Source organism: Haemorhous mexicanus, chromosome 18 (genome assembly GCF_027477595.1).
Source record: "Haemorhous mexicanus isolate bHaeMex1 chromosome 18, bHaeMex1.pri, whole genome shotgun sequence".
In the NCBI taxonomy this organism is placed as follows: domain Eukaryota; kingdom Metazoa; phylum Chordata; class Aves; order Passeriformes; family Fringillidae; genus Haemorhous; species Haemorhous mexicanus.
Window position 1 is genome coordinate 6,556,105 of NC_082358.1, and position 15,049 is coordinate 6,571,153.

The following is a 15,049-nucleotide window of genomic DNA, read 5'->3' on the forward strand; positions in this document are numbered from 1 at the left end:
CCAGAATAAAGCCTCCTTGCAGAGCAAAGCCTGGTTCACCCTGAGACTCACACAAACAGACACAGCAGCCCCAAGCCCACCTCTCTGTGCACACAGAGGGAAAACAAAACAATACAGAAAAACACAAAAACAATTTCCCTGCTCACCAGTCTCCAAAGGGGATGCTTTGAGGGGTGCTTCACCCTTTCTTGCAGTTCTCAGAACTAGGAAATAGCTGACCTGTGAAGGCACTTTGCAAGATCCCAGCTTTGGCAGAGATGGGCACCTTCCTGAGGTGTCCACATGGAGCTGAAGGAAACTTCTCAGACATGTGACACCTTCTGACACTGCCCAGCAGAGACTGTCTGGCCCTGTCGCCTCTGCTGCTCGTGGAACACTGATTTTAAAAAGTGTTTTTTTATCATCCCCAAGGTGTAATTAAAGGACTGACAGGTTACCATTCAGGATCTCTAAAGTGGCTGTTTCTATTTCTCCAGTATTTACAGAGCTGGGAACTCCACTGATATTTCTTTAAAGAGAAATAGCTGGACTAAAAGCAACATCATTCCCTCCCCTCTCTGTCTCTTCCAACTCAAGTGAACCAGCATCCTGGAAAAGATCCTGAGAGAGACAAGTTGTACAATTTAATGTCCATAGCATTCAATTTCAGAACCAAAGAGCATAAAATATTTCTGGGCAACATCTGCTTTTGTAGGGAGGCATGCAAACTTACATTATGTTTAGCCACTTCAATCTTTTTTAAGTGCCTGAAAATTTAAGCCACAGAACATCATTTCTCATCTCTTGATTATTTTAGACCAAAACCAACCTTCTCCAGCCTCACCACTCCAGGCCAGGAGGGAAGGGAGCACAGGACAACTCCCACTGCAGGGGAATGAACTGCACCTTCCTCATGCATCAACGACCATCGAGAAATATCAGAAAGATATTTCCAAGTTGTTTTAATCTCTGACAACTAATGCTCCCCAAGCTCTTCAGACCATCAAATCCTGTTGTTACTTTCAGGCTCTTGTTACTTACTGCCTTAATCTTGCCCATTTTTTAATATGAACTTTTTTCTCTACAATTTTAGGACTGTGACCTCTTGCTCTGCCTGCTGTGTACACAGAGAGCAACCACCCCCTTCCCTTTCAGGCACCTGGAGATGCTTTTCCTGCCTTGCTCTTCTCCCATCTAGAGCCAAACAGCTCAGGTTTGTTCAGAGCAGGGATTTCTACACTTCCAGTCAATCTCCTTACAACTCTCTGGATCTCCTCCAGCCAACCTCTTCTCTCTCCTGCCAGAACCAGACAAGGACACTTTCCCCTATCCTTCTGCACTATTCCACTCCTGATGCTGATGTTTATTTTCAGCTGAGTTTTATGCTCAGCCCCCAAGAATTTACAAGCAGAGCATGGTCCAATCCATGTCTACTGGAATAATTTTTTCCATTGCAAAAAGAAGGAATTATGGAATATTCCCATGATGCTAAAAAATCCTATTGCAAAGTTTTACAAATTACAAATCCTATTCAGGTTGGGTTTAAAAACAACCAAACAGGTGTAGAGAACATGGAGCATTGAAAGTCAGCAAATGATAGTCAGCTTCTCATCCAAGAAAAGAAAACAACAGACTCCCACTCCTCTCATTTCCATCTCACTCCCCAAAGGATGCTCTCAGAACCACACAAAGAAATAAATTTAATTATTATTAAATAAATTTAACTATTATTAACTATTTAATTATTAACAATAAATTTAACTATTATTAGATTTAATTATAATTTAATCTATTATTTGAGAGCAGTAATCATCCCTTTGTTCCATGTTTTATTTGAGGCCTGATGGGGCTCTGATCATCTGTGTGATTTTCCAGTTGAGGAAACAGAAGAGCACTGGTTTCCCTTTCATCCAAAAATCCCAGGCCTACAGCAGGATGTGGGAAGCTGTGGCTCCGTTCCTGCACTGCCTGGAGGTTTTGGCATCTTTAGCTTCAGCTCCTGCTGAGATATTCTGGGATGGGGAACTCTGTCAGTCCCTCGGGATCTGCTTCCCATGCTGAATACCACATTTAAACTGTCAATACATTCAATAACATGGCTGAACAGTTCCTCTGCCCTTATCTCCAGCCCCTCCCAGCTGCAGTTGCTGGTGCCATTCACAGTTCTGTGGGAGCAAAGAGACAACAAAAGCAAAAATAAGTTTTTTCCAAAAAACATTCCGTTTGACAGGCAGCCCTGCCATTAACTGAGGGATAAAAAAAGCCTGGGAGCCAGCAGTGACAATGCTATTATAATACAAATTATTAATACAAGGGACCTCATTGCTCTCAGCTTCCACACGCAGCTTGCCAAAAACCAAAGGTTCCTATTTTTTTGGGGGTGCACAGACCTTGAAAACTCCACAGTTAGCAAAGAAAAAACCACACTGACAGTCTTCACACTGTCCATTATATCTTTTTAAGGTGACTTGTCATTTAAACTGTCAGCTTGAAATCTAATCACTTTAAAAAATGAATATAATATTATGTATTACACTCACAGGCTGCAACCACTGCCAAATTCCTCTGACAGTTTTTACAGGATTATAATCACATTCCTTTTTTAATGTTTTAGTCTCTTGCTCCTGTGCCAGAGAGATGGGAAGGAGAGTAAATGGCTACTTAAGAACAACACGTGATGGTCCAAACCAAAACTGGAAATGGAGCACAGAGCTGTGTCCCTCCTCCTTGGAGAGGGGATGCTCAGCAGCCAGAACACTTTTGGACACTGGTGTGATTTGAAGGCCAGTTTTCCCATGAAAAATCCTTTTATTAAAGGAAAAGCACTGATAATTGTGAGGCAAACGTGGGAGGACAAGCTTTATGTTTGTGCCATTGAGAAATACCAGGCTCCTGCAGAGACACAGCTCAACTCTCCAGTGGCCACAAAGGGACCATCAGTGGCACCCCAGCAGAGACAAGAGCTGAGCACACCAGAGCCCTGTCCCAGAGGCTGCACCTCCTCCATTACTACTCCATCTCCTGCTCAGAAACCCTCCTGCCCCTTCTTCTCCTGAAATTCTGCTGTTAAGATGGGCCAGAAGAACAGATCCATCCTCCCTGTTTGCTCTCCACACCATGAACAGGGCCAGCCTGAGCAAAGTGCCAGCTGGGTCCCAGTGCCAGCTCCTGCAGGGACCTGGCTGGGGCTCAGCCTCGGGACAGTTACACAAAACAAGGATTCTGGCATTTCTTAGCTGAACCTAAATGTCTTTTTTTTTTTTTTTCCCTCCCCAAAAAATGCCTGGAGCATAACAGTGCTTACTTGTACAAAGAGGACAGACAAAATTGTCTAGAAATGGAAGCAAAACCTGATTCACCCAAATTAATGGGCAAATTTTAGAACATGAAAAATGTTGGGGTTTTTTCTTTTTTGTCTGCAAGGTCCTTTTTTCTTTTTCTTTTTTTCTTTTTCTTTATTTTTTTTTTTTTTTAGGACAGTGTTCCCCTACAAAAGCATTCTTCTGAAAGCACTTCTCCCATGAAGCTCCCCTCCAACAGCTACTGTTACAGATCTGTGATAAAAGATGTATTCAGCAGGGCTTGGCACACAAATAGCACCCAAATGGGCACTGCCAAAGCCTTGCAATTTTATCGTGAGCTCCAAAATACTTGGAGAGAGAAAAGATGCCCTTGCAGGGAGTTGCAGGGAGCATCAGCATGAGAGAAGCTCCATGTCCTAGGGTCATGAGGACCTCAGATTGATCAGGATGGGGAAAAAATGTACAATTCTGGAGAAAATCTCTCAAGTAGGAGGGCAAAGTGATCCAGATTTTCAAGAACTGATGGCCAAGCAGAAGGAACCTTTGATGAATTATCACTGGATTTGATCCATCCTCAGGATTTTGCGGTGTCCCACTGGTGACTACTTTTTGGGGGGCAACTTCCCAGACCTCACCAAGAGTTTCTGGACCAACAGAAAGCTGTCCAAAGCTATCCCTTAGCATCAGATCAACCATCTCACAAACCTCCAACTTAGGCTTGCAAGGGAAATAGAAATAAAGCCCCACACTGACTCACCAAGGTCCATCAAAACCTGGGGGACACAGAGAGCTCCTGATGGGGGACAAGCCTCGGTGACACAGAGCAGTGGCTCTGCTGCTCCAGCTGTGGAAGTGTGGCTGAGCCCAAACACAAGTGTGTAACACCTACAGGGCACCTGTACAGGACAGACAGACACACACCCAACACAAGCACAGCTCCTCTGTCCTGCTGCTCCTCTCTTTGTGCCAGAAACAACCCGTGGCCAAACTGGACCCAGCATTCATGGCACGGGGGAAAGGAAACATCTCAGCAATTAATAGACTTCAGCTGGAATCTCCCAGGAGACAGTATTAAAATGAAGGAGGGAAGAAACAAACAGAGGAGAAAAGAACCAACCTAGCAGTGTCTGCCATGCCAACTTCTATAGCCAAAAGTCAAGCCCGGGACCCCATGGCACTGTTCCCAGTATGGGACACTGGGAAACAACCAGGCTGATGCATCTCCCTACCACTCTCTGCCCAAGAATTCCCATTTTCCAGCTTTTCTCCACAGCCACAAAGCTCTGGAGGTTTTGTTTCCCTTTAAGAAGGCGAGGTTTTCACTGAAGTCTCTGGTTCTGAGTGCTGGGCTGTAATCCAAGAGCCCCAAGAGGCAGACATCAGGAGGCAGCAATGGGCTGCAGGCACTGGCCACCAGCCGACCCCTTTCCAACCAGCTCAGCTGGGGTCTGGATTTGGGAATCCACACTGCTGCAGGCAGGAAGTAGTTCCCAAAATGCAAGGTTTAACCCCAAAATTGCATCATGAAGCAGCAAGCACAACTCTCTAAAACACCATAAATACATCACTCTGTACCACACTCACCAAGTCCAGCTCTGAATCTGGTTCACACATAAGAGCCAGAAAATATAAATGTTCTCCCTGATTTCAGTGCAATTTCCCAAGCTGATCCAGAGAACCTACAAAGTCACTAAGCTATAATTAGAGGTTTATTATAAAAGGTGTTTGGGATGCCTGTCAGCACTGAAGAACACACTGTATTTAAGGTACCCTTAACATACACAGTGGCAGTGGGCCATTTTTTGAGCTTTCATTAAACAAAAAAGCCAACTTGTTTACTCACCTCAAATGACTTTTCTCAGTCTCTATTTGATTTTTTTTTCAAATCCCTGACTTTATTAATTGCATTTTAAAAAGGCAAAAAGCAAAAGCCATCAGTGAGGTGATTTAAAACATACATTTTTATCCATAACTCATAACATGATTGCCTGCTAAATCTTGCTTTTCACAAAAACCCAAACAAACTGTTGCAGAATGTGCATATTCAATCACTGGTTATTGTAGGGCTGTTGGCATTCACTTAAAAAAAAAAAAAATCAAGTGTGGAGGGGAAATGGAACAATGTGATTCTTCTTTGAGACAGTCTCTAACATTAGGAAAACATGCCAAGAAAATCCCATAGTGCTCCACTTGCAGACCTGCCCACAGCATACCAAGCTCGAATTGATAAAATAAATTCTGTTTCAAAGTACACAGGCTGGGCTGGGTTTTTCAAATAGTTTTTTAAAATAATATATGGCAATAATATCATACACCAGCATATCCTGAGGCTTTGGGAGGGAGAAGAACCGAGTGCCACCCACCAGAGGTGCTCTGTGGGACCTGCTCTCCCTCCTGGCTGTCACTGCCCTGGCTCTGGGCAGGTGTCATTCCCCACAATGGAAACAGGGGGCACATGGGATCACCAGCTTCATGCCAGAATGAGCATTTTTCATTAATTAAAAGGTGGCTCCATCACACATGCCAGGATTTCTCACCACTGCAGCACAGCCGGGACCCACCTCTTGTATGCCTAGGGTTTCAGCAGACCATCCCAGCACTTCTAAATGAAAAAATTTAAGCCTACAAGCACCAAGCTCTATCATAACTTCACAAATGTTCCTAAAATTGAGTTTAAACTGGAATGAAAAAACATCTCTGAAGTGATGCTCTGGTCCAACAGCTGGTAGCAGCATCACTTGTGCTTTGCTGTTGGAAAACAAGCCCTGAGGGGGAGGTGGCCATGGCCACCAGGGGAAAAACATCATTAGGAGATAAAATCATCTCTGCTAATCCTGACTGTGAACTCAGGTGCATAATCAGACCAGCTGCCAGGTACAGCTCTGCAGAGGTGACCTTTCCTCGTGCTGTCTGGATGTGACACCATGGAGGTATCAAGGCTGAGAGAGCATTTCTACCTCCTCCAAACACCACCCACCTTGGGGGCAGAACCAGCCAAAAAACAAGCAGGAGAGGAAGGCAGAGCAGAGCAGGGCTGCAGATCCCTGTGCCAAGAGGGTGTGCAGCTCCTGGATGCTCTGAAATCACCAAACACCAATTTCCATCTCTCCCTTCAAAGCACAAGAACAAAATATTTGGGAGCCTAATGGATGCACATAAACATATTTCACTACTAATGACCATATTTCACTGCTACTCCAGTGGACTTGTTTTTGCATCTTGCAGCAAAGCACAACTGCAAGGGAATGTTTTCCTCTACTAGAAGACTATTTACTGTTAGGCACCTACATAAAATTATGGATATTTTACTTACAGTTGTATTTCTCTTCCCAAAAAAACAGGTGAAATCGAGCTACTTGGTTGTAAAATTAGCAATACTTTGTTGCTAATTCAGATCCAAGAACCTCCCTCAGCTCTTTTTTCTAATCACATGCAGAACAGCTACACTGCACATACCATTTTTCGCTACATTGAGCTTGACGAAAATTTAAGACTTCCTCCCCACCCCATCTTGTTTTTAATGGGAGATGTGATTATTGAAATTAATTCGAAAAACAGTCAGCATTCACCAATCAGCTCAGCAGTTTGGGTTTTCTTCATCTGCTGGTTACATGCTAATTATTGTACTGGTGAGATTATTTCCCATTCACATTTGGAATTTACAACCCAGTAGGGAATTGATTAAATTAGAAGAAAAATAGGAAAAAAATAGAGAAAGAAATCAATGACATTTTACATTCAACATGGGGGTTTTTTTTCCCATTTTGTTCCCAGCCTCATGCCTACAATGCCCTGACAGACTCAGCCCCAGCAGAGCAGATGCACAAGGCATTTCCCAGCATTAAGGGCTGGAGCAGAAATGAAATCCACGGAGCAGATATTTTGGGAAGGCGATGTAACCCTCCCATGTTCATCAACACCTCTGTTGTTCACCCATCCTCCACTGCCTCACAGCAACCAGACCCTTTTCCACTTGGCTGATATTTGCAATTAGGAAGGGAAATCTCCCCACATGTGGGAAACGAGCCCCCATTTCCAAGGCCAAGGCTCCAGCAATGCTGAAATGCCCACACAGAGGCAGGAATGATGTCCCTGCCCCATGAGCAGCTCTGGGGGACTGGCGTGGCTTCATCCTCACACCAGAAAGGGCACAAGGGACAGAGTAACCCCAGCCCAACAACACCCAGCAGCAGGGACCACTTTATCCTGCTCTCAGGTCTTCCCTATGGAAACCCTTTTTTCAGAGATACTCAGCAGAGAGATCCCAAATTTCACTTCTGCATCTCAAATACTATTTACCATCTCATTTCACCTGGACAGGCACAACAACATTGTCAACAGCAGGGCTTTGAGCACACAAGGGATGCAGTGTTTGCCTGTCAATGTTGTTTATTTGTTGTTACCCCTAAAAGCAAGGGCTGCTCCTCACCCCCCCCCCTCCGTTCCAACCATCCCCTTGAAAGCTACAAAAAAAAAAAAAAAAAAAGCCCAAAAACAAACAATCAAAACCTATCCTAGGTGTCAGAGAAGATCAAAGTAGGAGCCCCAAGGCTTTAAAATTCCTTTAAACACCCCAATCTCCTGCTTGCCACAAACTGTTCAGCACCCACAAGCTGCTCAAAGACCTAAATCCTGTTTTACAAGAAAAACAATGTCCTGCAATGCCAAAGGGAAACAAGGGAAACACACAGGTGAGACCACAGCAGAAAATAAAACTGAAAAAAACACCTCTAAAGAACTGACAAAGAAAAAGAAAGATGCCAGGAAAACCAGGAGAGCATAGAGTAGCAAAAGGAGCTTGGAAAAGGCTTAGGAGCAGGTGGACACACTCAGTGACTGCTCACAGGAGAGGGGTTTTGTAAAATTAACCCCCAGTACACCAACTCAAATGATACCTCCTGCAGAGAACCTTCATTTCTAGAGCCCTAATCAGCAGTACTGTGTTCCCAGGGCCAAATTTCCAACCTCCAGAAATCATGCTGGCACATGGCAGAGGAGCCACAGTTCTGCACAGGCTGGCAGAGCAGGACAACACCACACCACCAAAGCAGACAGAACAACAGAGAGAAAACAACTGAAAACAAAGGACCTGCAAACCTGCAGCAGTTCTACATCATCCTCAGTCTCTGTCTTTGCTGCCTGAAAAGCAACATGGAGATGCCAGACACTGGAGCAGGGAGTGCTGGCTGCCATTTAAAACATCTGCTGCACTTCCCAGCGCACGCAGGGCTGGGGGAGCAAAGCCCAACAGGTGGATTATGATCTAAATGAAATATTCACATCATTTGCTTGCTCACAGCCCAGACCATAGCCTGCCTCCCCTGAGCCAGCACAGCTGAGGGGGTCTGTGCTTGGATTTTTGGGTTAAAGTCAGCTCTGCCTCTGTAAAACAGAGACACTCCCCTTCTCTTAAATGTTTTCTGACGTGGAAATGATTCCTAGCAAAGAAAGAAAGAGCAGGATACATTTCAGAAGGGGAGCTGCTTTTACATCCTGTTTAACAAATCAAAGCACAGTACACAGCAGGCTTGCACAGGTCAGACTGATCTGTCTCCAAGGGCCACCCCACACCCAGGAAACAATGTAAGAACCAATTAACCTTTGATGCAAAGTGTAAAAACCTGTCTTAGCAGGGCTGTGAAAAATGGGCATCACATTCACCCTTTCAAGGCCTCCAAAGCCACCTGCTCAAGGTGCTGCTTGAGAGGTGACCACCTCTGCAAGGCTGCAGGCTGTAAGAGAAAGCCCAGTGCTTTCCATCATTGTAAGCTGGAATGATCCTTGTGCTTCCCATGCCCCAAGGCAGGACCTGGAGGCACCAGGAGGGTCTCCACCAGTGCAGCCTGCCCTGAGTACAAGCACCAGGAGCCAGGAGTCCATTTGGATCCTTCACACAGAGACCCAAGACTTCATTAAATATGCTACACATCCAAAAGCATCCAAGACAAGCCCATCTCAAACATCCCCCTGCACAAAGTATACTCCAAGTACTCCAGTGCACTCCAGCACAGCCCCGTGCTACCCTACACTGAGGACAGCTGGAGATGAAGAGCTCCAAGATCAAGTATCCAAGACTTCAAGCCTAATTTTGTAAACTCTTTACTTTTACCATTTTAAGAGCAGGCAAGAAGTTTCAATCCCTCTTTAAAGACAGATACCAACTGATTCCTGATTATTTGGGGAAGATGGGAGCTCCACCAGACAGCAGGGCACAAGCTTTTGGCAGTAACTGCATTCTCCATCTGTGGGATAACCCAAGCATTGGACTTACTCTCCAAAAGGACACCAGCAAAACCACGGCTGAGGCTTTAGGACAGGAAAGCATGACACCAGAATGGCTATTTTGTTGAGCTTTGCTGTATTCTGGGAGTTTTGTTTTTAAATTCATTGCAGCAGCTGGCCCACCACTGACCTGAAACTCTTTTGGAAAACAAAAATATTCTCACAGCAAAGAAGCATCTGGATGTAAAGAAAAAAGGGTCACAGCTTCTAATTTACAGCACTGCAATTGTAGAGCACAAGCCCACAGAAGATGCACAGACTTCCAGATGGAGAGAGGGACAGGACTGATTACATACAATTATTAATGTCTGTCCCTACACCACTGGAAAAAAAAAAAAAGAACTGAATGTGCTCAGGAAGAAACAAAGCAATGAAAAATAAAATGACTACTCATTCAAGTATTTGTGTAACACTGGCATGACACCTTAGGGAAATAAATATTTGCTTGACCTATTTCCAAAAGAGAAGTTTTTTATAAGTCCCACGAAAACCTCTTTATTTATTGAGGCATGAGAGCAGAGCATTTGCAACCATCCCGCACACCAAGCCATGTTCCAGGAGCAACTGACTCCCTTCTTACCCTTCCCAGAGGAGCAAACTGATGCCTTTACACCAGTGGGACAAAATCAGCCTGAAAACAACACCCAAGCACTCCTTCAGGAGAGGAAGAGTTAAACAACACCGACACAAATAGCAGAGAGCCCCCCTGGAAGCCCCTTTCTACTGATCCCTCTGCCGCTTGCTCAGTGAATTTCTGAGTGCTCACACTTTAAACCTGTGCCATCCAGGCTCTTCACTGAGAAGTCAGGCATCAGAGCTCATTCCTCACCCTATTCCTGACATGGCTCTCCAGCATCTCTGTATTAAAATCAAAATTAAATTAAGAAAAGAAAAAGCTGTTCCCCTTTCCCCCCAGCAGCAAAGCAGGCAGGGAAGCCCCATCACCCAGACTGAATTTTCTGAGCATTACTGGGCAGGAGTGTGGGTGGAGCTATAATGGAAACTTTTGCAACCTCAACACCACGTTATTTTATTTCATTTTTTTCCCCAAGCAAATGCTAAAACACATGAGGGACCTGGCTGGAACAGCAAGGGCAGCACTCGCCTGCAGTAGGAGGAACCTTATAGATGCCATGACTGCAAATGGACACACAGTTTAGAAGGTTCATTGCCAATTTTTCTATTTCTAATAAAAAAAAAAAAAAAAAAAAAAAAAAAAAAAAAAAAAAAAAAAAAAAACAAAGAAAGGTAGGAAAAAGGGGTGAAGAGCACACAGATAAATAAGCGTCCCCTTACTGTGCCTGTAGAACAAGGAGAGGGCACCCTCACAGTGCCCCTCTGAATGGGGAGAGGAAAGAGAAACCACAAAGCCTTTGAAGCACATGAGAGCATCCTCCACGTGGAGATGAGCCACGGCTGCCATGGCTGTGACTGCTCTGGTGACAACCCAGCCCCTGCCTGGGCTCTGCTCTTGTGCCATGTGTCATCACCAGCTCCTGAGCTCCACCACAGTCCACCCCAAGCAGGCCTTCCCTGGCACTTCAGCAAGCTCACCCCATTTGCATTTTAAGCATTGTTATTTAGAACATTTGTCAAGAGAAAAAAAAACAGAGAAAAAGCAAATAAACAAAGGAGGGGAGAAGTGCAAGACTTCTTCCTTTATAATTAGAAGCATCACCCCACTCCTCCTTAACAAAGCAGAAGAGCCATCACAGCTGCCAGAGGGAGAGAGGCTGCTGACCTTCACCACAAAGACCATCAGGCACCAGCAAGCAGGATCTTCTCCAAAACAGCCTCCATAGCAGGACTAGACTCATTCCACCTGGAGCAGGTGTTTTAGTTACTGACATAATCCTCCTGATCTCTTATGTAGTTAATGCAAAGAGATAGACAACTCAGCATGATTCTGTGTCTGCATGGGGCAAATCACCCTTAGGGGGAGCAGGGTGGAGGAACGTGGACCTGGCTCTGGGCTCCTGCAATCCCAACAAAATCCCTCTATTCCAGGGTGACCCCAGCCCCCTACAAGAATGAGGGTGATGATAATTTACATTAGCTGTGAGCAAACCAAGGACCTCTCCATGGGGTAACCTCGCTCGTGCTTTTTTACATGCAAATCAGGTGGAAAACCAGAAAGGAATAATAATATCAGGCAAGGGAAGCAAGGGATCCATTGCAGCAAAGTGGGCAGCAACAAGCCAGCCCTGTGGGGGTTATCTTGCACAAGCTGGGAGGGGCTGAGCAGGATGGGGGGAGATGTCTGCTCCCACCTTCTGCCTTTTGTTTGCACAGGTTTCTACAGACTCCCAGTTGTTTGTCTCCATTCCCAACAGTTTTCAGGGGGAGCTGATACCCTGTCTGCCATCAGCCCAGTCCCTGGAGGGGATGAATGTAAGCAGGTCTTGCACGGCTCATCACAGCCCAGATACTGTCCCACATTCAGGAATAGCAAGAGACATACCTGTGTGACAGTCTGCCACAAAGCAGTGAGATCCAGGTGCCCAGAAACCTGGGGGAGGTGCCGTGGGACCAAGGCACAGCCGTGCCCTGCAGACAACACTGCCTTCAGACCTGTCCCATCACACAGACAGGGAAAGGCTGGACAAGGGATGGACACAGGCCCGCGTCCCAGGGCTGGACTGCAAACCCAAGGTGCAGATAATTCCAGGAGCTACAAGACGAGCTGTTTTTACATAGTAGCACCATAGTAACCAAAGCAGAGGGAAAAGCTCGCATACTCCAGGGGACAGCCTTTTTGGAGAGGAGGAGCAGGAGGAAGGTCTAAATAGAAGGGAAACCCTGCAGAGCAAGGAGACACTTATATAAAGGAAAACTGGAGCCACACTGCTGTTGAAATCTCCCCACACTGACAACCCAGATGGCTCTCAGTACCAGCCTGGCTCACCTGCTCCAGGCTACCCTGCTCCAGGCTGTCAGCACTGCCTTCATCCATCCCTGTGCCTCCCTGATGAAAGCCAGCAGTCCCCATGGGGCTGGTTTCACTTGGCTTTACAACAAGGAATTTATTGATAGGGATGTGCTCCCACGAGTGACTTCAGGGCTTCAAGTTACTACAGCTTTTCTACAGTAGCAAGAATTGCGGAGGCTGAGCCCTGTCAGAAAAACCTATGCTAAAGCCCAACCCATCTATAATATAATTAACACCAGCTACAGATTAGGCTGTATCTGAAGCAAATTAGGTCCCCCACAGCCTCTTCTTTCCCACCCCCAAAGGTGGGTCAGGACTCTAGAACTGTGTGGGCATCCGTGAGCTGCGAGTTACTGGGATGCACTAAGAGGAAACAATAAACAGACTGGAACAGTCTGCTCCCTCTTCTCAGCTACGTTGCAAAATACATCAAGGTCACAGACCCAACCTAGTTAATAGAAGTTATCATTAAATTGCTGTTTTCTTTTACGGTAAATAAAATGCATCTGAGCATCTGGGTGGTTTTCCCTTCCTCTTCATCTCTTAAAGAGAGATTAGTTTAGAATAAGCTGTTCCAGATAATTAAGTAAACTTCTGGCTTCCTATCCATGGAGAAGTGTTCCTCAGGACACTATGATCCTTGCTTGGGGACTGCAGCCAGAGTAGGTGGTCAGGGAGAAGAGGAGGGAAACCCTCCCTGTTCAACTTGAGCCACCCTACAGCACTGTGCAGAGAGAAATCCCATGGCTGGGCAGAGTTCATGCCTTTAGTGGGCAGAAATGGGAAAAATCAGATCAAGAAAGGCTTGTATATGAAGTTTTCTAGGTACATCACATGGCCTTACAAGACACATCACCTACCACTCCCCCAAAAGTTTCCCATCAGGTAATCAGAGTAGCAGAGAACTCCTTTGAAAAACTGTATTGTCTGAGATCTGGGGGTGCAGACAAAGACAAAGCGTGCCCTGAGCAGCAGGATGGGGCCACTTCTCACAGGCCAGCGTGCCAAGCCAATGGGACACCCAAGTGTCACAAGCCCAGTCTCCACCTTGGACCCACATCCCATCCCAAGGGACATCTCTGCTCTCCAAACCCACCTCTCACAGCGCAGAAGCCTCGTTCTGCTGGCACCTGGCCACACGCCCGGCTGCCACCGCAGGAGCCCTGGCTAGGAGCTGGCATAGCCCGGGCAGGACTTTACCCCGGCAGCCCGAGAGGGTGAGGTTAAACCACTGTCCCCAGCCAGGCAAGAAAAGCACCGAACGGGAAATCTGGGGTTTAGTCCCGGCTCCGCCGCAGATTTCCTGTGCGGCCTCGGGCTCGTCACTTAGCGGCCGCTCAGCTTTCCTACCTGTGAGCAGGGAGATGCCGTCTGCTCACATCCCGGTTTGTCCCAAGCACCGGCACTTTAAACCTGGCACTGCCGCAACACCAAGAGCTCTAAAAATCCCCACTGTGACCAACCCTCCAAGCCCCAGCTGCGACACGAGTGGGGTCTGCTGCCCCGCTGCCCATAGAGCGAGCAGCCAACGAGGACTAGAGAAAAGCACTTTTCTTTCTCTAAAAACCCAGACTAAAAGAAAAACAACCCAGACCACGCCGGGGGAGAGGGGTTCCGAGCCGCCCCACGCAGCCGAGTGGGTCCCGGGCCGCCCCACGCAGCCGGGCGCTCACGCAAAGCTCCCAGCGCGGCGGGACCCGATTTTTAACTGGGTTTATTTCAATTTTAATTGCTGGCGAGCCTCGGCAGCGCGGCCCCGCCGCTCTCCGGCCAGCGGCAGGGCAGGGCAGGGCTGGGCGCACCGGGGCGGCGGCGGGGCGGGGGGGTCCACGCGTGTTCCGACCCTCGGGTGGGCACCCCGCACGGGGACGAGGGGCGTGCGACCGCCTCGGCCCCGCTGCCCCGCACCTGCCGGGGCTCTGCGCTACCGGGGGCAGCGGGTGCGGGCGGGAGCAAAGCGCGGGGCGTGGGACCCTCCCCGCCGCGCCGGGCGCTGGGCACTCACCCGCGGCAGGTCCGTGGCGGCTCGGCGGGGCTCGGTGCGGGGCGGTCCGGTCCGGTCCGGTGCGGTCCGGCGGAGGCCCCGGCCCCGAGCGCGGGGCGGGCGGCGCAGCGGGGCGGGCGGGCGCCGCCGAGCGCAGGCATCGGCGGGGGGAGCGCGGGGCGGGCGGGCGCGACACACACCGGCATCAGCCGGGCTCCATCGCCGGGCGGGGGGGCGCTGACGTCACCGCAGCCGGCCGGAGCGCGCGTGCGCGCGGGGACACCCGGGTGGGTCGGGACAGTCCCGGCGCCGGTACCGGGATCTGGGATCTGGACCGGGATCGGGATTGGTCACCGGTTCTGGGGTCGGGACAGGGATCGGGACTGGGCACTGAGACTGGGATCTGGACAGGGATCGGGACAGGGCACCGAGACTGGGATCTGGACAGGGATCTGTCACCGAGTCTGGGGTCTGGACAGGGATCGGGACAGGGCACCGAAACTGGGATCGGGACTGGTCACCGGTACTGGGATCGGGACAGGGCACCGAGACTGGGATCTGGACCGGGATCGG

The 15,049-nt window shown here is 48.0% G+C and overlaps 1 protein-coding gene across 2 annotated transcripts in view; it reads right to left on the bottom strand.

Annotated features, from left to right (window-relative positions):
* Window positions 1-14,594, bottom strand: part of ZHX3 (zinc fingers and homeoboxes 3) — a 46,804-nt gene extending 32,210 nt beyond the window's left edge. For both annotated transcript variants that reach the window (XM_059862262.1, XM_059862260.1), the window contains exon 1: window positions 14,498-14,594. The gene's annotated coding sequence lies outside the window, so the exon portion shown is untranslated. The remainder of the gene's footprint in view (window positions 1-14,497) is intronic.
* Window positions 14,595-15,049: the final 455 nt, after the last annotated feature.